At 36.4% G+C, this 26,087-nt stretch overlaps 1 protein-coding gene across 3 annotated transcripts in view; it reads left to right on the forward strand.

Annotated features, from left to right (window-relative positions):
* The window catches only part of GREB1 (growth regulating estrogen receptor binding 1), a 95,125-nt gene continuing 69,038 nt past the window's right edge, over nt 1-26,087 (forward strand). The window contains exon 1 of one of the 3 annotated variants that reach the window (XR_011095381.1): nt 1-186. The gene's annotated coding sequence lies outside the window, so the exon portion shown is untranslated. The remainder of the gene's footprint in view (nt 187-26,087) is intronic. The other 2 variants (XM_068678607.1, XM_068678609.1) reach the window with 2 other exon arrangements.

Here is a 26,087-nt window from a genome sequence, read left to right on the forward strand (position 1 = left end):
GATGGGAAGGAGGGAGGAGGGAGGAGGAAGCTGGGACAGCGAGGGGGGAGGAGGAGAGAGCAGCATCTCTATCTTTCTTTGCAGACCACGCTGCTAAACAGCCAGGGGAGGCTCATGCTTCCCTAATATCCATCACTGCCTGCTTCCAACGTGGTCACAGACAGAGCAACAAAGAGGGTCTCAGAGGTAAGATCCATGCAACTTGCAAAACTGTAGCATCTGCTGAAATAAAGAGAAGGAGCAGCAACAATACAGAGAAAAGATTATCAGCACCTGGGAATGCTGAGAGGCAGCGGGGGGGGGGGGTGCAACTGGAAGCCCAGGTCCCCAGAAGGCTCAGAAAGTGTTAGCAGTAGCAGTGAGCAACAAGAATAGAGTAACAGGGGCACAGATCAGATCCGAGGGGATCAGGATACCAGCTAGCAATATTTAGCAGTGGGTAGTTTGTGTCCCAACTGCCTGTGTAGGAAGAGGAGAAAATATGGTAGGAGACCAATGAGAGCAAATAGTCTGTTACCTGAAATATATGGCTAAATAAGGCTTAACAAAATATATGAATAGATAGTTTATTTACCCAAAATGTAGTTTGGGAGTGAACAAAATATTTCATTAATTTGTGCATGTCAGAAGAAAAGATGTAAATTAAATGCAAAGCTTAAGCCTGCATATTGTTTTGACTTTTTATGTGAAAGTTTGATTTTTTACTTTAGGACTGTATTTCATTTCAGAAATGCACTTAATAGCAACAAGGAGAAACTAATGAAAAAAAAAAAAACACCTAAATGAAATGTGTATTGTTGAGTCAAACAGAATGTTCTGTTGTTGTATTATTGTAACAAAATACTTGTGATACCAAAGCAAGGTATGGTGTTTGACCTGAGAAATTGTCTTTTTTTTTTTTTTCTTTTTTTTTCATCTAGAAAAACACACACACAGAAACCTATAATTTTTTACTGGCCTGAAATGAAATTTATAATTATGTGTGATCCATCCCCTTGGAGTAAAAAGCAATTTGGATAGATGTCTTTATAAAGTAAACTGTTTATTTTTAGTTGCTGGTTCTGGATGCACAGATGAAAGAGGCAGAAATGCTATCATGTATATATTGGAGAAAATGTTGCTTGCTTTTTCCCCTGTGCTTTGTCTCATTTACTTTGCTTTTTGAGGTATGAGCTACCTTGGTTTTGATCTAATAACTCATAGACCCTTCTGAAAATGATTAACAAGTAATGTCAGTATTAGTCAGCTCAACGTGTTTAACAACCATAAACAAAATTAACAGTCTTGTATGTCTTATGAATAAGATTCTTAAGGATTTAATTATTTTTTTTTTCCACTATGAAACACTGAAATCAGTCTCCAAAGGTGGGCATTCTGGTATTCTTATGCCTAACTGGAAGTTTCTGTTTACTTCCACTCTAAGTAACCAAAATAGTTCTAGTGAGTTGGTCGATCTGTGGTGTGAGTGAGGAAGTTAGAAGCACCATTGTCTGCTGCCTTAGGGAACTTGGTGGTTGTGGACAAGATTTGGATTTGAATTTTCATCAGCATAAATTTCCTGGCACAAGAGTACATGGGATCAGAATTGGGTTGTGTACTACTAAATCATTTTCTGTTATTTTCTTAGAGAAGAGAGCCACAAACTTTACAACAATAGGGCTTTTATTTTACTAGTTTTCACAATTATGTTAATTACCATTTCAGGGTTTACAGTTCCATTATTTCTTTTAAACAATAAATAGCAGCCTGACTTTGGTCCTTGTGTGGTGTTGTCAGCCATAGCTTTGAAATTGACTTCATTCACTAGAAAATCAGGGGTTTTATTAAAAAAAAAAAAAAAAAAAAGAAAACAAAAACACTAACCCAAAATAACGTCTTTTCCTGTCAGCCTGCTGCTTGCTTACACCATTTCTTGTTTGTTTTCTTTATTTGTTTATTAAATCTATCTTTTGGTTTAGTAGCTAGAGGAATGCCTAGTATATTTTGTAAACCTCATGTTCTGTCTTGTCCTTGATGTACATACATCGAAGAAAACCTTTAATTTGAGGCCTTGAAAGTGATCTTTTACTTCTTGAGAAAAACTAAACTTACTACATACAAAATTGCTTTACTCCTGGCGGGGGATGGGGTGGGATGGGGTATTTGACCACTGTTGATTTTCTTTGGCTTCTATTTAGGAAATGGAATGTTCTCACTTTGGAAAGGTTTATCTGTGGTATGCGCATAAAAAAACAATAACAAAACATCTAACAGTAAGAACCTACCACAGCAGGTAAATTTCATTTGAAGCTAATATTCTTTTCCACTTAAACAATAATTAGCTATTGTTCTTTTAAGACAACCTTCTATGAAATGTATTGTTCTTGAAGTTTATATGGGCTGGATGCAAAGCTCCCTGAAGTCAGGAAGAGACATTCCAGTGACTTCAAATGGCTTTGGATCAGGCCTGTCACGTGAGATTAGCCCCTGACAGGAGATGTTACAAGCACAGGCACAGAACAGAGAGATTTGGGGATGGAATTTCACTTATGCCCTGATCATCTTTGCCTTGTGAATATTTGGTAGACACAATGTTTTGAAGCAATGTTTCATTTATTTTGTATTACAAATGTCTGTAATGTGAGGTGACTATATAGTTTTACAGAAATTGTCATCTAACTTATGTTTTAGACCTATTGTCTATGTCTATATTTAACGGCTTCTGTTGGGGGAGTATGTTGTTGGATATGAGAGTCCAGAATCTCTTAGATGAGTTTTTTTATAACCTCAGTAATGCCATGAATGATATGCATAAAGTTAAGGGAAGAGTTTTCTAATGTGAAATAGCAAGTCAGAACCAACAGTTTGAATTCTATTTTTCCTGTTAAAGAACATGTTCTATATAAGAAACAAATGGCTTCCAAAGTTTCTCTTTAAAATACGACCCCCCTAAAAAAAAAAAAAAAAAAAAAGTAGAAGAGATTGCTCTATAATTTGTGACAAGTGGCAGTCAGTTTGACATTTTCAGTTGTTCTGCAAATAAGTTTCTCATTTGAAACTTACGCAACTTACAGAGTTTGAAAGTAACCCCAAGAAGACCTGTGTAATTTTGTAGAACAAAACAAAACAGAAGCATTTTATAGCACTCCTTAGGTACAGCCAAATTCTTATTAGGAAGTTGTAAACTTTCAAAGGTGATTTGTGTCAATAAATGAAAGCCTATCAGACTCCTAAGCACTCTAGTGATGCTAGGCATAATTATCTTTAGGGAAAAATTGCCTTTGGTTCTTATTGATTGTGGCTCTTCTAATGAATACAATGTCTGCACGGTGAATGATAAGTGATGTGTCACTCCTTTTCCACCCTCACACAAAATAAAGCATTTACTCTCATCTGAGATCAGGCACAACCTTGGGTTTATTTCATGTGAATAAAAGGCACCATTAAGGGTCATAAAAGGCCAGCGTAACTAACAGCCACCAAAATATACACATAAATATCCCTGCTTACACAAATATGTGAATGCATTCATGTATTACGTACTTGCACAGGGAAAGCATTACATATTTGACTTCAGCTGAAATTCTTTGCTTTTTTTCCACTTAGACTGTGGTTAATGATTCAGTCAGCTGCAAGTCTAACTCTTCAAAATGTCTGTTAGACAGACTGTGGCAGGAGATTCTGTTATTTACTAAGGAAATTTAAATGTGTCACTTATGCTCATGTTGTAGAGATTTGTTGCTGTCCCTACATAATTACACATAAGGATTCCAAAGAACTCTAGTTTGATTTTCAGTTTGCCTTAATTTGCCATTATCCATGTGTTGCATTTCATGCTTAAATGTTTATGTGAGGAATAAAGAGAGTTTAAGAAGCAACATGAGCAGTGATATATTTTTGAGGAAACAGGAAAGGATAATTGCCCTTTAGACATTGTATATCTTAGAAAAAAATGCTGTTAAAAGAAATACTGATTGAGTGATGCATGAAGAAAATTTCCTTTTTCTAGCTAAACAGCATAGCAGTATTTTATGCACTAAAAGCAATCTGTAATGATGTTGGAGACATGTTTTACATAAATTTGTGGTAAATTAAAATTTATTTGTAGAAAGTATATTTACATCACAGTCATAAAAATAAACAGTACTGACAAAGAATTGTCATCAAAGACATAGGTAGAAGAATTCATCCTGACACTTTGCTTATTGACTCTTTTTATGTTAACACTTTTTGTGTTGTTTTAAATGGTTGCCTGCAAAATGTATCCTTGTATGCCTAGCTCTCTTAGTTTTTAGAGCTCCGTCGTAGGAAATTGTGGTCTTCTAGGTCTTCTGTTTTTATGAAAAGGTTTTTCATTTATAGGTTTTTATTTCTGCCACTTTTCTGTCTGAGGATAAGCATTTAAGTAAAATCAAAATAATGATCTGATCCTGTCTGGTGAAATTTTAGTGTCGTGATAAAGTGCTTTGAAATTTGATTATGTTTGAATTATGTTTGTGCTTCCGAGAATTATGTTTGCAGTACTATTATGATTTTATTATACAGGTCCTCATCTATGGGCTATATGTGTCAGTTCCAAGAAGACTCAAATGGGTTTATAAACAGGTTTAAATCACTGTTGCTGCTTCTATCAATTAGATGTTTATTATAGTCTTTTCTGATTTGGAACCACATTTTCACATTTTCAGAGCCTCTATGCTTTCCAATTTTCTCTATGAACTTAAGATTAAATTTATAAAGTAATACCTCATATACAAAGTGATCAAAAAACACACAGAGAATAGTGGATAAAATCATAGTTATTACTGGTGCAATAATTGGGGATGTTACTTGTAATAACAGCAATAAAATTATTTTCAGACACAAGAATGATTGTGAAGTTAATGAAAACTTCCAAAGATCATTTCATTCTCATCTGACAGCTGTTTTCATTATTTTTACCCCAGAGGTAATGAAATGGTTGATTTATGATGTAAGTGCATTTGTTTTTAAAGAAAACATTTGTGACTTGCTTGACTGCAATGTGACTCTGGTTAAGTGAGTGAGCCAGATCTCAGTGGTGTTTTGTACAGATGGAACTATAAATGGTTTGTGCCCTAACCGTTTGAAACCCATGCATGAATATGCTGTGGAGATATGCACAGACACACAGATGTCAATTTTGCTCAGTCTTTCCTGCCATCCCTGAAAAAGTCGCTTGTCACTCCTTTTAGAGGAAGAAATGCATCTTGTCACTTGCCAGTTCAGACTTACTTTAATAAGTAGTTTACAGTTTTATGTTTTTATTCAGCCAAAAATCTTTTATCAACAGGTGTTTGCTATACACTTCATTATTTCCCCCTTGTTCTGTTCTTTCACATTTTTTGTCATTTGTCATCTTTTGTGTAAAGAAGAGCACGGTGTTAAAACCAGTGGTAATTATGTCTCGGCTGCTCAGAAGGTCCACGAGGCAAAAAGGCCCTAAAAAGAAGAGTCTTTTGACCTGGTATCCAGCTCTCCAGCCAAGATACTAGCATTTTACACGTTTACAGCACACCATTTTAATTTATCTCCTGCTTTGAAGTGCACCTGATGCTGGCAGGAAAAGCAGGAGGGGAATGTCACTGTAGTTGGTACTCTGCCTCACAGTAAGGTCCCCATTTAGAAGGGGATTTGGATTGAGTGTTCCCTAGGAAGCAAAAATACTCCAATCCCATGACCCAGCATGGTGGGGTTATCGTAGAATCATCAAGGGTGGAAAAGACCTCCAACATCATCTGATCCAACCATCACCCCACTACCAATGTCACCCACTAAACCATCTCCGTAAGCACCACGTCCAGCCTTTCCTTAAATGCCCCCAAGGACAGTGACTCCACCACCTCCCTGGGCAACCCTTTCCAATGTCTAACCACTCTTACTGAGAAGAAATTTCTCCTAATTTCCAACCTGAACCTCCCCTGGTGCAACTTGAGGCCATTCCCTCTAGTCCTATCACTAGTTAGCTGTGAGAAGAGGCCGACACCCAGCTTCCCAAAATTTCCTTTCAGGTAGTTGCAGAGACCAATGAGGTCTCCTCTGAGCCTCTTCTTCTCCAGACTAAACAACCCCAGTTCCCTCAGCTGCTCCTCACAGGACTTGTGCTCCAGGCCCTTCACCAGCTTTGTAGCCCTTCTCTGGAAATGTTCCAGGGCCTTGACGTCCTTCTTGTAGTGTGGGGACCAAAGCTGAACACAGTACTGGAGGTACAGCCTCACCAGAGCTGAGTACAGGCGGATGATCACCTCCCCAGTCCTGCTGGCTACACTATTCCTGATACAAGCCAGGATGCTGTTGGCCTTCTTGGCCCCCTGGGCACACTGCTGGCTCATGTTCAGGGAAGCATCGACCAACACCCACAGATCCTTTTCCTCTGCACAACTTTCAAGTCACTCTGCCCCAAGCCTGTAGCACTGCATAGGGTTGTTGCGAACAAAGTGCAGGACCTAGTGCTTAGTTATGAGATACTGACCAGGCCTACTCATGTGAGAAAGTGACGGAGCAAAAAGTGACGTACTGTGCACATTCTGTGCTTCATTCTGTACTGAAGAGCATACAGAGACCTGCAAAATTCTGTGAAGCAAATCTGGATGCAGAATCAGAGAAATGGTATTTGGAAAGCCCTGGTCTTCCACCAATGCTGCAATCCATTCTCTAGGGGCAAGTATGCATCTACGATGTGAAATGAGGATGTGGCTCCACAAGGAGAAGCTGCTACAGTTGCTGTGTTATTGTGGGGTTTATTGCCTCATATAATCTGCGTAGATTAGAATGTGTTGTATCCTGCCATTTAAAACTTTGTTTAAAAAGTTGATTTTATGAATAAATTGAAAATTTGTTTTGGTCTAACCATGCTTGTCTAGGTCTTGCTCAGACTGAAAAAAGAAGTGGGAAGTATCCATCTTGTAGTAAAGTCAGTCTCAGTATGTTGGGCGCAAGGCATAAACTCAAGAAAGATTTTATTGTGTAGCTTGGTAAATCTTCTGTTTTAATTCTTACCACTGAGGTGGATGCGGTGTACTGTTGCTCCAGGCCATACAAGATGGCAGTGCACAGTTCTTGACAGCTTTGGACGGCTGAGTACTGATCATGTACAGAACTACTGGTAAGATCCTTGTGTCTTACTGAGTTTGGTACCAGGCCTCAGAATTCATCAATAAATATTGGGTGCTGCTCACTAGGTTCAAATTCCTAGACTTTTATCTGTGATGTCAGGAGCATTTGATGACAAGCAGGCTCTTTGAAAGTCCATTTCTTTTTATGTAATGTGTGGGAGAGGCACTGTACCTTATGCTTCCTTGCTTATGGAACTCTTTAGAGGAAACTTGGATACAGGAAAGAAGCTATGCAGTACAGCATGTCATCGTGTATTCTTGATTTTGAGAAGTTTCTCCTCAAAAATAAAAATACTTTTTTTTTCTTTTTCTTTTTTTTTTTTTCCTTTATAAACAGAACTTGTCGTGGAAAGTTACTGTATCTTGACCGCCTGTGAACAGTCAGCTGTAAATTTCGTGGTATTGTAACTTAGAAAAAGCAATCAGCCTTTTTCTCCCTGCCTAAAATAGCAATAAAATTAACAAAACCATGAATAAATTATAACAACTTCAATATTTGGAGTATCTTCCATTTACCTACTCTAGCCCACGAGTGAACATTAGTACTAACATCACCAATAAAGTTCACAGGGCCTGGTCTGAATCATAGACTGCTTCTTTTACAAGCTGTATATGCGTAAACCAGAGCTCAAAGTTTAAACAACCAAGGTGTGGCATGGAAGTGTGTGTAAGTTACCATGGTTTAGCTGCTTGCTCGATCAGCTGCTATGTGATAGTTACCCATAACTATAACCTTTTGTCTGCAAGGCTTTAATACAGAAGTAGTGTTATTTTGCAGCAAGAATTTACCATAGACAACTAACCAGTATGGATAACACAATTATTACTTAATCCCACATGGCTTTCTAATGCTATTTCAGTAGGCCTTGTAGCATGAGTGTACTATGATGCCATATCCTGGTTTGTGTATAACATGCTTCCAGTTCCATGCCAAAAAATGTAGCTCTGCTGAAAGCTGCAATATAGCTTTCATAATAATTAAATTGGCTGGAGAAAGAGCATACACAAATAGTTATGTCAGGGCCAAAGATGCACTATAGAGGCCCAAAGATGCTTTGGCCAAACATCAAATAGAGTGAACATGGTCCTTCCAGTGACTAGACCGAAGCAGTATAGACACAAAGGTTCTGCATCCCTTGACTTAAAGGCATCTCTTCCTCGGCCAGGGCTTTTAGCAGTAGAGGTGTCACATTGACAGACCAATCTGGATGGGAAGTAATGCTGTGTAGGATGGCAACAAGAAAGCAAAATGTTGTGGGTCACTCTATCCCCCTTTCAAATTAGCTATACAGCTTCACATAGCCTTTTCACTGCCAGATTACATTGCTTTACATGTAATTTGGCTTCTTTGGTAATGTGTTCACTTTCTAAAGAAAAAAGGCTATCTTGAAATTAAGCTAAGTCTTACTACGTGTTAGAGCAATCCATTTACGTTTTACTAAGTGAGGTCTTCATCTCCACGTAAAGGTTGCCTTAAGGTTTTGTTGCTGTTGTTTTCACTCTGTGTTTGTGTGGATCCAGGATGAAGTACATTTTTCTTTTTAAAGCAGCTCTTTGAATATATCCAGTTAGAAATTGCCTACACAGTTGTGTTTGTTGGGCTATGTGATGAAAGTCTGGCAACTTGTAACAACACTGACATAATGGAGAAAGATTACTGGCAAGTATTCCAAGTAGCAGTATTGGAAAGGAATAATCTATGTGATCTTATATTTTCTACCTACAACAGAATAAAGTGTAACTGCAGCCATAACATTTGCTACACCAAATTCATGGCCGTGTATAAAACCATGCACATGAAAATCTAATGTGTTTTATGAAGGCTTTATTCACATATCCTCTTCCAACTGCAACTGTGCTGGTTAAAAAGGTTACTGCCCCCAGTACCTCATTATGGCACTTCTGTCAGAGGTTATCGCAGTCGACTCTGCCAGCTGAGCTGCTCACATGCACAATTCCAAATCTGTTTCTCTTAAAATGAATGGGGGTGATCAAGATCTATGATGTTAACAGTTTATTATCATTATTATTATTTTTGACTAAAGAGGGACAGGGCTTGCTCACAGGAGCGACTGAGTGTGTAAAGCTAGCAGGACAATAATTTCCACCGGAGCAGTAATGAGCCTCTATAAAAATTATTGTAATCTTTTTAGGGGGACACTCCCAGATTTGTCCATGGCCTTATGTGTATTGGATTTGCATCACAGAATGTTTAGTCTTTTCATATTGCTGTGTAGATATAGCCTTAGGCTGGTATATAGCTTGTATGTTTATATGTCATTTGTCCTGTCCTGGACAGGATTCAGTTAAACGAAAATATTTACAGACTTGTGCCTCAGAAGAGGCACATTTATTTTTTTTATTAATATTATTTTTTAGATATCTGTTTATATTCATTTTTTGTTTAGATATGTGTTTTATCTTCATGCTGGGTCTGCTCTAGGGGCTCTGTACTGATTCAGAATCTTCCGTTCTACTAGAAGACATGCAATTTTTCTTTTTTTTTAAATAATAATTATTTATTTTAAAACAACAGCAAAAATGCTCTGGTTTGGTTCAAAACCCATTGAAACCAATAGGTTCAATTCTAATAACCTTTGCATGGGCACCATTAGATTTTTGTCTGAAAACATTATTATCTTTTTAACCTTCTACTGTTTGCTTGTATTTGCCTTCATTTTTATGGTAGTGATTTAATATAGAAGAGAGTTTCTAAAAGTGGCAAGATTCTTGATAATTCTAATAGCACTCTATTCTTTTTGTGAACTGAATTTTCTTGTTTTAGGTAACTAAATTTAAGCAAGTAAATGTTGGTTGAGTAGAGTTGATTGTATTAGGTGGTCTAGAAATGTATTTAAAACAAGCATTGTGAATCCAAGTGTTTGCATTATAAATTATGTATGACTTTATTTTAAAATGTTGACACGTATGCTTTGTGTGTTGTGTTATTGCTGATAATGTCATTGACTTAAAAATTGGGAAAAATATTGTCAGTGTAGGAAAAAAATTTATTAATGTCAGTTTGGAAAAAAAATCAATACAAAACAGCTTACCATTTGGTCACAGATTTTTAAATTTAAGTTTAGAACAATATAAATTGAAGAATAAATTGAGAACGGTGCATCTTGAGGTGTTTTCCTGGCTGAGCTTGTGCAGAAAATGTTTAAATGCTGCAGGGAATGTATAGTGTTGTTAGGATTTTAGGGGACTCCCAGTGTCGTGGTTATATATTGAGCACTTTTATTTGATCAATTTGTTCAATTTTAGTTCCTCAGAAAGAGGAAAGATTCAACTGCTTGATTAAAAGTACTGATGATCATCTCAGATTGTTTTGTGAAAAATTTTTCTCTAAAAGTTTTGGAAGGCAATGGGAAAATGATGCACTTATCCATCACACCATTTAGGGAAGAAAATATTTTGAAAGCCATTAAAATCGTGTTTTTTTTTTTTTTTTTTTTTTTTTTTCTGAAAAATATAAACAAAAAAATAGAAATCGATATCAATTCCTAAGGTATGCACAGAATTTAAAATGTGTGCATTTATTGGGTGAAGTTACATTAGCAAGCTCATATATGTCTGTTTAAAGTGGACTTCTGCATAATAGAGAGTAGGTAGAAATACTGTGGGTGTGAGTAGACAGTGAGGTGTCATCAAAAAACTTTAGACAGAATGGTTTGTGAAATAAAGTAGGTGTTTGAGAGCAGTTTCCAAATCAGAAAATTGAAACAATTTTTTCATGTTGGCATTTTCATTCCCCCATGTTTGTAAAACCTTCTTAGTATCCTCACTGGTACATTAGGACACAAAGCAATTATGAAAAGCAAAAGAAATCCTGAGTTTCTTGGCTAAATTTGGAAAGATTTTTTTGACATGGCTGACCATCCTTCGAATAAGATCTTTGTGTCAGGGTGCAGAGGTCAGGGTATAGAAGCCTTGGGATATCAAAAGGTGGTGAGAAGAATGGCTGGGATTTCCAGCAGCCTAAGAGTGCTCTTTTGTCTCTGGTGGTCAGTTGTCGAGGATGATGCCTGTGGACATCAAAGAAATGTCTAAACAGTGTTATCTAGGCCTGTCCTTTGCCCCCTGCCATGTAATGGGCCTCTTTTCAGGAAAACATTGGGAAAGCTGAGAAAGCGAGTTGTCCTATGCTACTGCTATTAATTCAGCAAGAAAGCAGATCAATAACATTTGCAGCAACCAGTAAAACAATCTGTTAGTTTTAAAAAGTGCAGATTAGTCGAGCCTATAAATTATATATTTCACATCCAAGATTTGATTTTAATATGTGTTGTTGGTTTTTTTTTCTTTTCATACTCCACATGCTGTGAGACCGTATTCCTTTAAGAATTCAATTTCTGCTTGCTTTGACATATTATGGAGAACTGTTCTGAGAAAACAGACAAAAATAGTCATAAATGAACTGATATTTTATGCATTATGTGCTTAAAAATTGATTTTGATGCCTGGAAGAGTGATGCCATCATTTTCAAGAAGGATGTGCTTTCCTCATCAATGAATGAAAGTTACAGTACCGAAGCAATCCTGTACCTGATATTTTTCAGCTCCTGTTTTGCCTGCTATTGAAGGAATAACAGCTGCTTGCTGTTCATTTGTGCATTCTGAATGTAATACAAAAGTATATTCTGAAAATGTTATGAGGAAAGAAAAAAAGTCTATTATGAATATTTTCTATTTTGTCCAGGTGCAAAAGCAAAACACAGTGCTCTTTGTTCTTTTTTACATTTCCTTTTAAGGGTAGGAACTCTTTAAAACCCTACTTTTGCAAAGAGATCCTGGCTACTGCAGGGTTTAATGGTGAAAAAACAGGGGCCTGAGCCATGTGGGAGCTCATTGGACTGAAGTAGGTGGCAACTGGGAGGAAGTCAGACTAGAAATGGACTTTTTCTTCTAACTCCTGTAAATCTAACTCTGGCTTTTTGTTGATTCAAAAGAAACAATAGTGCCTATGTACAGAATACACTGATATACAGAATTGCATTATTGTCTTAAGAAGACTACGTGATCTCAGTATCAGGAACTCAAGCCAAATGGCAATGTAGATATTAAAAATGAAACGAAGCTGTGGTTGAATCAATGACACTTTCTTAAAAAACAAACAAACAAAAACCACAAAAACAACAACAACAACAACAAAACAGAACAAAAAACAAAAAAACAGAAAATTGGAGCCGGGATTTGTCAGCAAATAGTTGTGTTACATCTTTAAATATAGCTAAAAATGTAAGTGCAACATATTTTCAAAAGTCTGAAATTAAACTGTTTAATGAGAATGTGTTTCTGTATCATATCTCATTCTAATGTAAATTAGGTTTATAGACAAAACTTTGATAAAAATGTCTGAGTTAACTTTAACTAGAATACATATAATAGAGTAGAGTTAGAATAGAGTTAACTTTAACTAGAATACATATAATGTCACTGCAGGTTAGAGAGCTAAACTTGAAACAATGGTAAGTAACAGATGTACCGAGATAATCATTATTTATTTGGACAGATACTGCACTTGAAAACTGATATTTTGGGCTGCTAGATGATTCACTGTTACTTACTTTCCCATATCCTCATCTGGTAAGGAAGGCGAAGAGCTAGATATTTTGCTATCATGCCTCAGTGATAGCAGGGAGGCTAGATGATTGTATTCATCTGCACCACTACGTTGAGAGTTCAAAGTCCTTCTCACTTCCAGAATATGGATCTTGAACATTGATACTATAGTCTCTAGATAATATATTTTATAATTTAATACATAATATAATATTATTTTAGAAAAACACAGAAAACAAACCTTTGCATCTCCTATATTATTTTATCTTTTTATTTTTTACTATACCTGCATTATTTTTTTCTGATCAGAGTTGTATCCTGATTTTGCAAATATATCTATCCCTAACTTTATTGAAGAGAATAGTTCATATAAGTGAAGAAGGACAAAATCAACAAAAAAATGGGAGTGTCTGCAGAAGTGAAATCTTGATTCTGTAGTTAAATTGTGATCCTATGGCAAAATGGATGAATTAAAGTTGTCATCAAAAGTGATTCATGTCTTCAAGCATCGTATTTCAGCACTGGTTTAGCTAATAGACTTAGCTAATGAATAGGTCACTGTTTGCTAGCATAAGGCATATCCAGTTATGTCATGAATGCATAATTTATAAGTAAGGATAAGAAAGCAGAAGTCAAGGAAACAGGAGAAAAAATAAATTTCTCTCTTGAAGAGAGAAGTAAGACCATCTTTGATGTTTGCAGAATTGCCTCTTTATTTATCTGTACTGGACACTTATTCAGAACTTTCTGCTATCCAAATTTATGAACATTCCTTCCAGACAACTATTCAAAAAGATATTAAAAATAAGTAAATGAATATATACAAGAAGCAGAAATTGTTTTGTGAGAACCATCCTGCTTAAAAGTTTCTCCTTAGACTGGAAACTTTTAAAATTAAGTTTGTTTTTACATTTTGCTTTTGCCCAGTTGCTGGCAGGGGAGATGAAACTCACTCTGTGTTGCAATGCAATGACAACTCCTTTTGAAAGTCAGACTTAAAAAAGAGGGGTCCAGGGGGGAGGGCTTTTGTGTTGAGGGAGCAGGACAGCTCCTCCTGAAGCCTATAAGGAAAAATGTATGCTCTCACTTCCTTGCTCTTCTGTGAAAAGAAATGCACCCATCATTGGACCAATCTGCTGTCATCTCCATATGCATGTCTTACCTGGTTGTACAAGTTGTCCCCATTACACAACCTAACACATAAACACACATCCAATACAGCATCCCTCTGCTGGGGAGCAGTTTTATTTTGGTCATACGATGGCTGAATTTTCAGTGTCTAAAGGCTGATGGGTAAAGGGTCGTATGGGAGCTGGTTTCCAGAGTAATTCATATAGCCCATGAGACCCTCACTACTGGGTTCCCTGGAGAACAGACTGGAACAGAGCAGTCATGCTGGCAGAATGGGTCTAGCCATTTGCTGTGAGGTTGGTTGCTACCACTGAAGTTTAGACAAAAAACTGCCTTGTGGTATGTATGTGTAGTACACTGTCTGTGGTGAAGCTCTAATCTGAGGTTGTCTTGAAATACTTTGTTTTATCAAAAAGTAGTATAAATAGGTACTAGTAAAATAATAAATATTTAAATTTGCGAGGATAAGATTCATGATCCATTTTTTAAAATTATCACAAGCCTCATTTTAAGGAATCTGAAACCTGTGATTTCACCTAGATTTTGTTGGGAAACTCTTCCAAAAAATCAGCTAGCATTGTACAATTAGTTCTTAATGATACAGCATAATGACTGGACAGAATAACAGAGATGAAGTAAAGACAGTTAACATATGCAAATGAATAGGATTATATGGAGAATATTGATGTATAGAAAAAATGTGTGAAACTATTTGTGAGGAGAATGGGAATAGCTTTAAGAAACACATTGCTGAGTGGTTTGAGTGGCATGTCACGCTCCAAGGTGCTGTGTGTAACTAAAGGCAAGACTTAAACCACAGGTTGGACAATCCACACACAGAAAATCAGGAGTTGATGTACAAAACTTACTGCTTTAAAGAAGGCAGATACTCAACTTGCTACTAAATACATATATTTATTTAGTCTATGCAGTTTAAGGGTAAACAGAATGGTTTCTCTTGTGGTTGCATGAAGTATATGCACAGCCACTATGCAACCACTATAGTGCCTCTGGGTCTGCAACACAGTATTTAGATGCAACTTTCTCAGTTTTTCATAGCAGTGATAATTTCCTCATCATGTGTAAATGTCAGTATTGGTTGTTCCAATGCTAAATATTTTAGTTCTTGGAAAGGAAAAGTAGGCAGAAGTGGAATATGTATATCATTTTTGGGAAGGGCATTTAGGGAGAACAGGTTTAAATTGGAGAAGTTAGAATGAAGAAGGGAAAACTGTGACCAGGATGCACATGGACTTGAAGACAGAGTCTATAGTGCTAAATAAAACAGTGCTTGTGGTTAGTTTGAACGCTGGATATGGAGTGATTCCACAGTTTTGGCCTGTGGTTAGAAGTCTTATAGACAGTGCTGGGGCATACTGGGAGAGTTCTCAGCAGGCAGAGGGGACAAGACCAGCCTGGCCTCACACACTGTGCCAGCAGGCTTTTCACACTAAAACAGTTCTGCAGCCCTTCAGTTTCATGTTGTGAAAGCATCACGATGATGAGTTGCAACACCACACTGGCATTAATTAAAAATACCATCTCAAACCACATTCAAAGATTATATCCTCAGAGCCATAGGGCACTATGTAGTATGCCCAGAAATATAGTGTGGGCATACCACAGAATGACCTGTGACCTTGTTTTCTTTTGCAGTAGAGACATTGCAAAGGAACCACATTCCCTGTTTGGATGTAGCTGGCAAGTAGGTGGGCTTGCTATGAAACTGATTCCTCTCGCCCGAGTGGGAATGCCTGCCATATAGAGCAGCATTATTGATGAGCTTCGTCTGTATGGGTCTTCCAATAGGTTCATCTCTATAGAGTTTACCACTAATGACTGTAGCATGGGACAAATAGAGAAGAAGCGGCTAACAGCAAAAGCTAAAAGTTATATCACCACATAAGGGGTGTGTTTTGTCTTTGCCTTTTGTGCAAAAATCTTATGAGGTCACGAAACTAGAGTGATGAGCTGATAAAGCAAACTATTGCATAAACAAGTGTCATGTTATTGACCGATAGCCTCAGCCCCAGGACACGTTAGAGTGTGTGTGTTGATATGTGTGTATGCACAAGTAGTACCTACCCACCTGATGCACTTTCATCTATTGCTGGGATCCATCATTTGCTTTTAATGAGTTTCTTAGTGGCATATTGGGACACTGTTGTCTGAAACACTTAAACAAGTGATAAGCAGAATTTTTTCAAAGGGTTAAAAGTGTCAAAGTTGCTTATAAAGTAAAAATCTATTCAATAAGAAAAAAATGTATAAAGCTCTAGTTTGGTAAAGAATATGCACCTGAATAGGATGGGGCTATTCATGCAGTATATAGACTGTTAATTGAATGGATAAGGAAAAAATAGTAATACACTATTTCTAAGCCTATAATGCATGGATTTAGCAGCACTGATAGAAGTTTGCAGTCACAGAATCACAGAATTGTTTGGATTGGAAAGGACCATAAAGATCATATAATTCCAGCCCCCCAGTCAGAGGTTAGGAGGAAAGGAAGGACTTTCATAACAAATAAGTTGTAGAACTTGCTGAAAAATTATATCAAGTCAAAAGCATGAAAGGAATCACACACATTCATGGAAGAAACATCTGTGAATACCAATTAACCATCAGGATGTGGCTATAACCTCCATTTCAGGTCAGGCGATTCCCAAAACTGGGAGACTGTGTGGGTGAAGGAGCGTGCTATACAGATTTTCCTTCTTAAGCTCCTTCCTGAAAGCTACAGCTAGCTGGAAGCAGGATGGTGAGCTTGATGGACCTTTTATCTGATAAAACTCTGGTGTTCCTGTGTTCAACATTTTAAGTTAGCAGCAGAATGTTAGTAGGGGTAGGTCTGCAATTGTGTAAACCAGTTATTTCTCCCTTTTCTTCTTTATAGCTTTTGTCACAGGAGAAAAAGAAGAAAGGAAATATTTCTGTCTGAAAGTGATCCGGGCTCTTTGCAGGATTGACTCATGCACTTCTTTAGCCAGAGATCATATTCCTCGGTCTTAGACAGCTTGTAGGCAAGCAATAGTTATAACAGTTATTCCTCAGTACTTCTGGAGATGTTTCCCCACAGAGGATAAATTCTTTAGAATGATTTATATGTTGTTCATCCCATATTCTATCATAGAGCTATTGTTCGGGTACATTTAATATTTCATTTTCTTTATTCTTCAAAAGTTATGCTTTATTGTGGTGCTGCTTAGACAGTACTTTGGCAAGGCATTTTCAAGCAAAATTTTCACTACGTTTCAGTAAGTAGCACTATCCTTATTTTACAGTGAGACATTATATGTAGGATTAGAAGACAAAAGCTGAGATCATAACATTTATGCATTGGGATGTGTTATAACAAGCTAGGATAATCTTAAGCCTCCCAAAATCAGACATACTGAACAAAGACATGGGAGCAAGTTGCCCTGTGGTGGGCAGGTAAAACAACCTGCTCAGAATCAAATTTAAATGTAATTTTCAAAGTTTGAATTAGAAGTCTAAACTTCTTGCCTTCTAATCTTGTGCTACCATTTCTGAATGCATCTTCCTCCTCCTTTCAAATTATATTATAATGCTAGGCTATATTTTTCTGAAAGAGCTTTTATCAAATGTCTAGGAAAAAGACTGACCTTTGTAAGAATCTTTTACTGCTATTGGACATGTGTGTGTGTAAAGTATCCTTGGTGCATAATTACAGGGAAATGGAAGCTGGCAGATGTGAGAGAGTCACCCCTTTAAGCAAAGAATTTTGCTCTTACACAAATTACAGGATAAATGGATGCTTGCAGATATGAAGAGTAAGCCCTTAAAGGCAAGAATTTTGCTGTTACATAAAAGCTTGTTCCTAACATGTCAATTGGTACAATATGTCCAGTTGTGGTGTTTCAGAAATACCATTTTGTACTGTTCATGCTGTCTGTTAAGAGTGCTATTCCATTCTTTCATCTAGTCACATTAACTCTGTTCTTTTAAATCTTTCTTGATCATGAGAGACTGTTCTCTGATACAGGGACAAAGTAATATTAAAATGTGAGAGCAATGCCCAGTTTATTTAAAAAATATGAAGATCTATCAACTAACTGAAGTAATGGGGCTAAAAATAATATACATGAGATAGACCCTTGAATTTTATACTGGAAGATACAGTAAGCTATCAGTCCTTATGCACTGTTGATGTGTCAGTCATTATTTTGTTATACTTCTAGCAAAGGTGCCTGTGTCACCTTTTTTTATGTGCTGAAGAATCTCCGCCAACTAGATAGTCCTGCAGCTTGTTAACTCCTTCGGTGTTCGTTCTTGTCTTTCATTGAACCTTTTCAAGTTCTACAATGTCCTTTTTGACAAAGTGGACCCAAAGTGCACACAGTGCAATCCAGTGCAAGCAGATTATGGATTTATCCAGTGGCATAAGAACATTTTCTGTTTTAGTCTCAGCTCCTTTCCTCTAAATTCTTAAAATCTGATTTGCACTTTTTGTATTTTCTAATGAAAACAAAAAGAAAATTCAAATTTAATGTTAGGATTTACTAATAAGGTCACTTAATATACTACTGAGGTTGCTTTTCTCAACCAAGGTATTGATGTTCTAGGTAATTTCTTACTACAAGAGTATATTGAGAAAATAATTTCAGGTACAAATAAATCATTCTTGAAAGGAATTTTCTTTGATGACTATAATTACAAATTTAAATACCATAATCATTAGGATTATACAATGAACATTCAGAGAGAGAGAAGGTATGTAATTGCCATTATGTAGTAAATAACTGGTATTGTGCTATCTTGAGATTTTTATGGTGGAAAATAATTACTACTTGTAATTCGTGTTGATTTTGGTATAGATCTATTTTTCTGGGTTGCCTTTCCTATTAATGCATTTCATATTTGTGTTGTATAACTTGCAGTAATGATTTTCTTTCCAACCAGAATAAGATAAAATGTCAAATAAGGCATAATGTCATAATGACACTGTTGTTTGTCTTCAGCTACAGCTTCTTTTCTGTATTATGAGGTTAAAAAAATAGTAAAGATTTTAGCATTGCTTTCCACAAAATGTTAGAAATCATGCTTCTGACAAATTCGGTTATAATTTTTTGAAGAATTCATTATCATCATGGCAGATTACTTCAGACAAACAGTTGTTTTTTGAAAAATTCTGAGGATGAAAGAGCAAACATTATACTTAATCATTTCATTTTTATAATAAATCATTTTTTTTTTTTTTAAACTGATTTTATTGTTATTATTTTTTTTCAGAAGTCAACAGCATAATATATACTTGTTATGCTATTTCAACACCAAATTTTGGACATGAAGAATGTTAGGATAGAATAGATTTTATAGGACCTTTGTCTTAACAGCTCGTCACTCAGTATTTTGTTAAAAGCTAAGTTTTTGAGGCCTTTGGAAACTGCATTAAAACTTAAATACTTAAAGTATTTTCACATTTTTCATACTATGCATACAGCTAATAATTTTTATGTACTCAGTTGAAAAGTACATTGATGTTAATATGTGAGAAAACTATGCAAAGCTTATTCTTTTATTTATTTATTTATTTTGCTCATTGATAGACCTTGTCAATTGTTTAAATGTCTGTGGTTTGAATTAGGTATAATAAAACCTACAGTAATGATGAGTTGATTCTCAGGAAGAGAATATGAGAAAAGGGATCTAAATTTTGCAAAATAGTGTCTATTACTTCTCTGATTTTAGTTTTTAGACAATGAAAACACAGGCAGCTAGATTCTCAGTCTGCTAATAGCATTGTATGCTATTTGCTAATACCAGACCTGTTCTATAAAAAAAAAAAAAAGAAAAAAGAAAAAAAAGAAAAATCCCTTTATCCAAGCAGCTGTACTGTCAGCTCCAGAATTTTAATAAACATTGATGTAGGTTCTCTAAAACTGTTTCATCCAACATGACATTTAAAATAAATATTGAATCCTTTATACTTGTCTTTTAGTTCTTTCATTTTTACCAAACAGTTATGTAAAACCGATGATATTTGTGTCATGTACTGTTGTCCTGTCTCTAGGGAGAGGGAAGAAGATATTTCAGCAGGGCTGGAGATGACATGCTGAGCTGAAATGCATTTAACCTTTTTTTTTTTTTTTCTTCTAATTTTTAGCACCAACAGGTGGGTCTCCACCTGCTAGAGTTTACTCTGCAAAAGAGTTCTGAGTAAATAATTTTATTAACCTTTCTGAACTCACATGTTAGGATATTTGCATTTGGACTTCATTCTGTTGGGTACTATTCTACTGAGCATTTCCAGGCATTATCAAAGGCAGCTAGTGTTGGGATTGTTCATAAGGAGGTCATGGATGCTGAGAGGGTCAGCATTTATATTGTCTGATGTATATGCTGTTTCTTATGTTAGAACTTGCTTCACTTTACAGGTGCAAATGGAAGCCAATTTATCAATTTACCAACCTTTATGTATTGACACTCAGTTCAGCAGGACCTAGCTGTATAACACCAAGTAGAAGAGTACACCTGGAAGACTACAGTCTGGCTGAGTTTACACATCATGTACATAAGCTAGTAGGTTGTTTGAGACCTAAGCTGGCTTTCCTTGGAGTCAGGTTGAGGGCCACTGGCGCAGGCAATGTCCAAAGCAGATAATACTTGCCTGGATATTTGAGAGTTGCTAACTTTTTGACATTGTGTTTTGTATTTTTTCAACATTGCATTATTCCAGTATTGTTAATATTCACAGATGTAATTTTCAGCATAAAAAATGCAGGATTGATTCATCTGTTTACTAATGGAACTGTGATGACTGATAACTATGAGAGTTTCAAAACCAAATGAATTAGATGCTAGCTATGTAACTAACCAAATGCATTACAGAGGAGAACCTTTTCCTAAATTTCTGTAACACTTGTAGAAAGTCTGATATGATGATGAGTTTTCATTGGAACGTACAATGTTTTAATGAATGAAAATCAATGAAGATGTTAAGATCTGAGGACACTCATAAAACATTTAAAAAAACATCAGCTTTGACACAAACTGCTTGACAGAACTGTTGATTACACTGGGTTTTGATCTCTCCTGTTATTGCAGATCAGTTAAGAAACTCTAGAGGAAGAAGACAGGAGAAGAGAAAGCTGCGTGCTGTATTTTTCCTCAGCTATAGCTTACAACAATTTAGAAGCTGCAGGGAACTTCTTGTACCATTTACCTTAATAAGAAAAAAAAAACCTTTCTATCAGAAAATATATTTCACAGGTTGTTTCTACATGACTCTATCTTTGGGTATTCCAAATGGAATTATAGAAAGCTGAAAGATTAACTCCTCCACACCCTCCAAAGGTCACACATTTAATAGGAGTTTAAAATAAATAGCTAAATATTTATTAAGAGGCAAGAACAGATGATGATCCAGTACAAAGAGGTGTTGCAGGAGAACTATGTTAAAATCTGGGCTTTGCCACTTTTCTTATGTGACTTGGAAATATTTGAACTCTGTCTCTTAAAATTATTTAGCCAAAATTACCTGTCATGGACTTCAGTTGTAACTAGGGACTCAGAGGCTCATGGGATCTGTGCAAAGATCACTTCAACTCTGTAATTTCCCACCAGTAAAATGGAGAAAGAACATATCTTGGCTTCCCTGCAGTTTTCCAATGGTGTTATTAAACATTGAACTGTTTAGGAATTACAGTACATAGACCATGAATGAAAAACTGGAGATTCTAGTACTTCTAAAAACTAAGAAGGAACAGTTTTTATTCAAGTGAGACTGAATTTTTTACTATTTTTAACATTTTCAATTGATGCATCTAAAATGTACCAGTAAGCTCTTTTGTATCAGTTTTTAGTGCAAGTGACCAGATGAGAGAGTTAAGAAATATATATATTTAAAATTAAGGTAAAAAATAAAAATAAAAATGAAAACTCTAATGATTTCTAGTAATTAAAACAGGTTGTTCGGATAGCAAGTTGTGCACTAGTACTGTACATTTATTTTGTTTAGAAACAGAGATCTGTGTTTCTTTTTAAGTCATTAAAGATGAAAAAAGCCATCCCTTGGCATTTGCATAGACATACTTTCCTAAAGGTATGTGAGGATTGGGAGCATACATAAATGGCAGATTGGGAAGTAGGTACAAAACGTGGAGATGAAAATGGAAAATGCGTAAGCATCTGTAATAGTTTGTAATCGTTTGCAGGGGAATAGCACAATCAGTCTGAATTTAAAGATAGGTGGTGAGTTAAAACAAGTGTATCAAACCACACACAGAGCACAAGATTTGTGCAATCAGTTTTGCTTTGCATTCCCAACAGAGTGTGATGTGCCTGTTCCTCAGCTGGAAGACGGTGCCACTTCTTGTCTCCTGACCCAATGTACTGTACAGAGTCTTGCATCACATGGCATGGCGTGTCAAGTCTTACACACTGAGACTCAGGAAAGTTGAGAGTTGTCAAGAGGTGTTTTTCTGAGCACTCAGATGTTTCTCAGCCTGGAGGGTATTTTTTTTTTCATTTTTATTTTTTCCCAATATGACCAGATGAAGGAACACTCTTAAGGAAGCGTTTTGAACAGTTAGACCTGCTAATAGCTACAGAAGCATCAGTCAGGCTGCAGCTTTTAAGCTTTTAAAAAATGGTCTTTGAGCATTCATTTAAGATTTTTACACAGGTACAGCATGACTGAACAAGTGGCTGGTGCTTTTGTGCGGAGCATGAATCAGAACGAAATGTGAGTGAGATATGGCAGTAGCAACAGTTTCTTTTATGGTTGAGAGTGGAGAGGAAACGGTTGTGACATTCTGAAATGTTCCTGTTGTGCACTGAGAAAGCCAGGGCTTTTTTTTTTTTTCTGGCGTAGGTTGTGCCAGTTGTAAAACAATGTGTCAGATTAATAAAGCATCCTATTGAGAAGGAATGGGAGGTTTGGTGAGGCATGATTCATCCTCGTCTGGTGCAGTAATTAAGTCTGTTGCTTGCCTTGAGGTCAGTGTGACCCTGTTTATTTTAATTTTTCAGTCCCAAAGATCTGTGCAGTGGGTGTTTAAGGAGGAATTAGCAAGAGATAGAAATTTATTGGTTTCTGTAGTTTTTGGCAAGTGTGTGTTTCCGTTCGTTATTTTCATTTTCTCTTCTCATTCATTATTGAAGCACTTAGCTGTTTTATAAAACCTGACTGACCATTTATTTTACTCTGTAATAACATTTCTTTTTTTTTGGAGATATTAAAAAAACATACACCATCATGCTTAGGACCCTTGTGTATTCAGTGATAGGAAGAACAAAAGTATTTATACGACTTTAAACACAAAGCAATATTTAGTAAGTATTTTAGGTTCTTTTAATACATTTTCATATGAAAGATAAATCTATTCCAGGTATCCTGTTACTTCTTAAGAAGCAGTTCACAACACCTGCTTCCTCAGTTTCCTTCACATTTGTAAGTATTTCACAATAGCAGTCCATAAAGTATTTTGCAGTTTTCCTTAAGACTCTTTTTTTTTTTTTTTTTCCCCATTTATTTTGTTTTCATTTTCAATATCTACAAAACCTGAAGAGGAGTCTCTACAAAAACTGATAAGTGATCTCTTGACATGCTTTTTTTTTCTGGCAGCACTGTTTGGATAGCTCACAATGTTGAGTGTAACTGTTCTCCATGCATTAGAAAAGTGATATTATCCCCGGTATATACTCAAATAGTGGAAGGACATAAGGGTTACAGAACAAGCACTTAAATAAATACATAAATAAAAAGCAGGCAAAAAGACTTAGAAAACTTAATACAGAATGCCCCAAACTGAAACGCTTGGAGCCCTGATCAGCTGTAGCAACCCCAGGTGGACCTATGCCATCATTTAGTTACGACAGACAACAGCCCAGGATGATATAGCCCATGGACCATGCTATGCACTCTTACCCACATGGCTCAGGGTAGCATTTTTCAGAATGGGCTGGCTGCTTCTGCTGCCCCCTTCTCCTGACTTTTGTCCTCTGAGACAGTTTTTGCACGTGTGTGGTGGGAAGGGTGCTTCAGTTCAGATGGCCAAACTGCTGTGGAGTGTGCTTTACAAGAATGGACTGTTTGACACACTGGAGGGAAGGGATGCTATCCAGACAGACCTTGGTAGGTTTGAGAGGTGGACCCTGCAAACCTCATGAAGTTCAGCAAGGCCAAGTGCAGAAGTGCAAAGGCCTGCACCTGGATCAGGGCAATCCTGTTTTTTTTTTTTTTTTTTTTTTTTTTTTTTAAATATAAGATCTTGTATACGTAACCTCCATGCTTATCACCCATTCTTGACATTCTTGCTCCAGGTACTAATCAATAGGCCCTTCTGTTCTTGCTTGCCCTTCCTATTTCTCTTCTGGAACTTCTGCTCCGTGCCTATACCCAAAGCAGACAGCTTCTTTCTCATTCTGCATTCTATCACTGAACATCAGGTTAACTTATTTTTACACCTACACTCTGTTGATATTCTTTGAGTAGTGTGGTGCTTCCAACCCCAAAGGAAAGCTAGAGATAGGTGCTGAAACATCCTAGCCTTCATTCTAGATAGCACCCCATGCAGCTCCCTACAGAAATTTGTTTTGTGAATGCACTACAATTATGGAGCAAGAATGCCTAGCTGGCATTAATCAAGTTATACCTCTTTAAAATGGGTATTTTCTAGCTTATGTTATTGTTGACCTTATTAAAAGTGACTCTTCCAAAAATCCCATGCATTCACACACACACACGTATTTCTTTCAGTGTTTGTTTTCCATCTGGATTCCTCTAAACTTTATATGCCAATAAAGTCTTTTAAGTGTCATCTGGTGAGGTTAGTATGTCTAAGGCACACAACTGTGCACTGCTAATAGGAAATCAGACAGTTTCTGTGTTCTGCATCCAAACGATTTTGTATCCTACTTGAAAAATTGACGTAACAGGTCTCCCATACTTTGCACTAAGAGCATCCAGTTCTCTTGCATGTGACAGACTAATGTGCTGGTCTCTCTCCCAGAGTATTACTTACTGCTTCCTGTACAGTTTGTTTTTCACATCATTTCATACAGTGCATGGATCTAGGCTTTAAGTATAGGGTGTATAACTTTAATTTCCTAAATAATCAGTGAATGCTTTCCATTCTAGTTTAAAATTAATGTGAAAAATGTTTTGAATGAAAACAGTAAATCACCCGAGTCTCCAAGTGATTCCGAATCAGGTTTTAAAATTCAGATTTTTATTCCCAGAAAACTCTCAGAGGTTTTGCAATTTAAAAATGTTATTTAAAGCAATTTAAATTGTCTCTGGAGAGAAAGTTTCTGTTCTCACCAGCATCCCTAACCATTTGTTTCTTTTGCAATGATTAATGGTTGTATACTTCATGCATAGATAGATGAGGGGTCTGATCTAGCTGAACATAACCTTGCAAAAGTGGCAAGTTTTCAAGCATATCAGCTCAGATCCATGCCACCGAACAACAGAGGGAGAATATATGGAAGAGAGTGGGAGACGTTGCTTTTCAGCTCTAACTGGATTTCAGAGCAGCTGGAGCCAGTCATGAAACTGCACCCTGAGGGTAAAGCTGTATGCAAACTGAAAAGAAAAAGAAATACTCACTTCTTGTTGTTCGGTGCATCAAACATGCTAAGATTATATAGAACCTTAATTCCACTGAGCACCTAGGTAAGGGTTTAATTTTACTAATTTCATTGTTATTTAACTGAGTTTAAAATCAAGCACATGCCTGAATGGTTCCTAGCCTAGAAGAGGCATAGACAAAGAAAATTAGAATTTCAGAATTGCTTTCATCTTTTGAAAGGATATGCTACAATATGTGACATAAAGAAATGTTTAGTAAGTCCACCCAAAATACACTTTATCAGCGCAGGTACTCTAGATATGTGTTTAAGAGATGTAGCATTTGTTTAAATGTAATAGCTGTTTCTTTGTGTATCCAGAAGTATATTGAACATGATCTCTCAAATATTGTTTTATTTCATATCCTTTTAATCAGAAGATAGAGGCAGAGCACCAATACAAAGATAATGTCAATACATATGTAATCTCTTTTCTGTTCATTTTATCCTCTGTTAGCAAAATGAAGTACCCATAATATACACCTATGCATGCTTTCTTTAGTGGTTTTGTTATCAGAATAATGCAAAGGGCTCCCCTATTTCTTTAAAAAAAGCCACCCATAGTCCTTTCAAAACCTGCAACAAAACTGTTGACGTTAATAATGCTTCAAACCGACAGATTGATATGTGCCTGCCCAGGAGCACCATGACCCAGCACAGCACTTCTGTATTAATAAGACACAA

This window comes from Anas acuta, chromosome 3, assembly GCF_963932015.1.
Source record: "Anas acuta chromosome 3, bAnaAcu1.1, whole genome shotgun sequence".
NCBI classification, from domain to species: domain Eukaryota; kingdom Metazoa; phylum Chordata; class Aves; order Anseriformes; family Anatidae; genus Anas; species Anas acuta.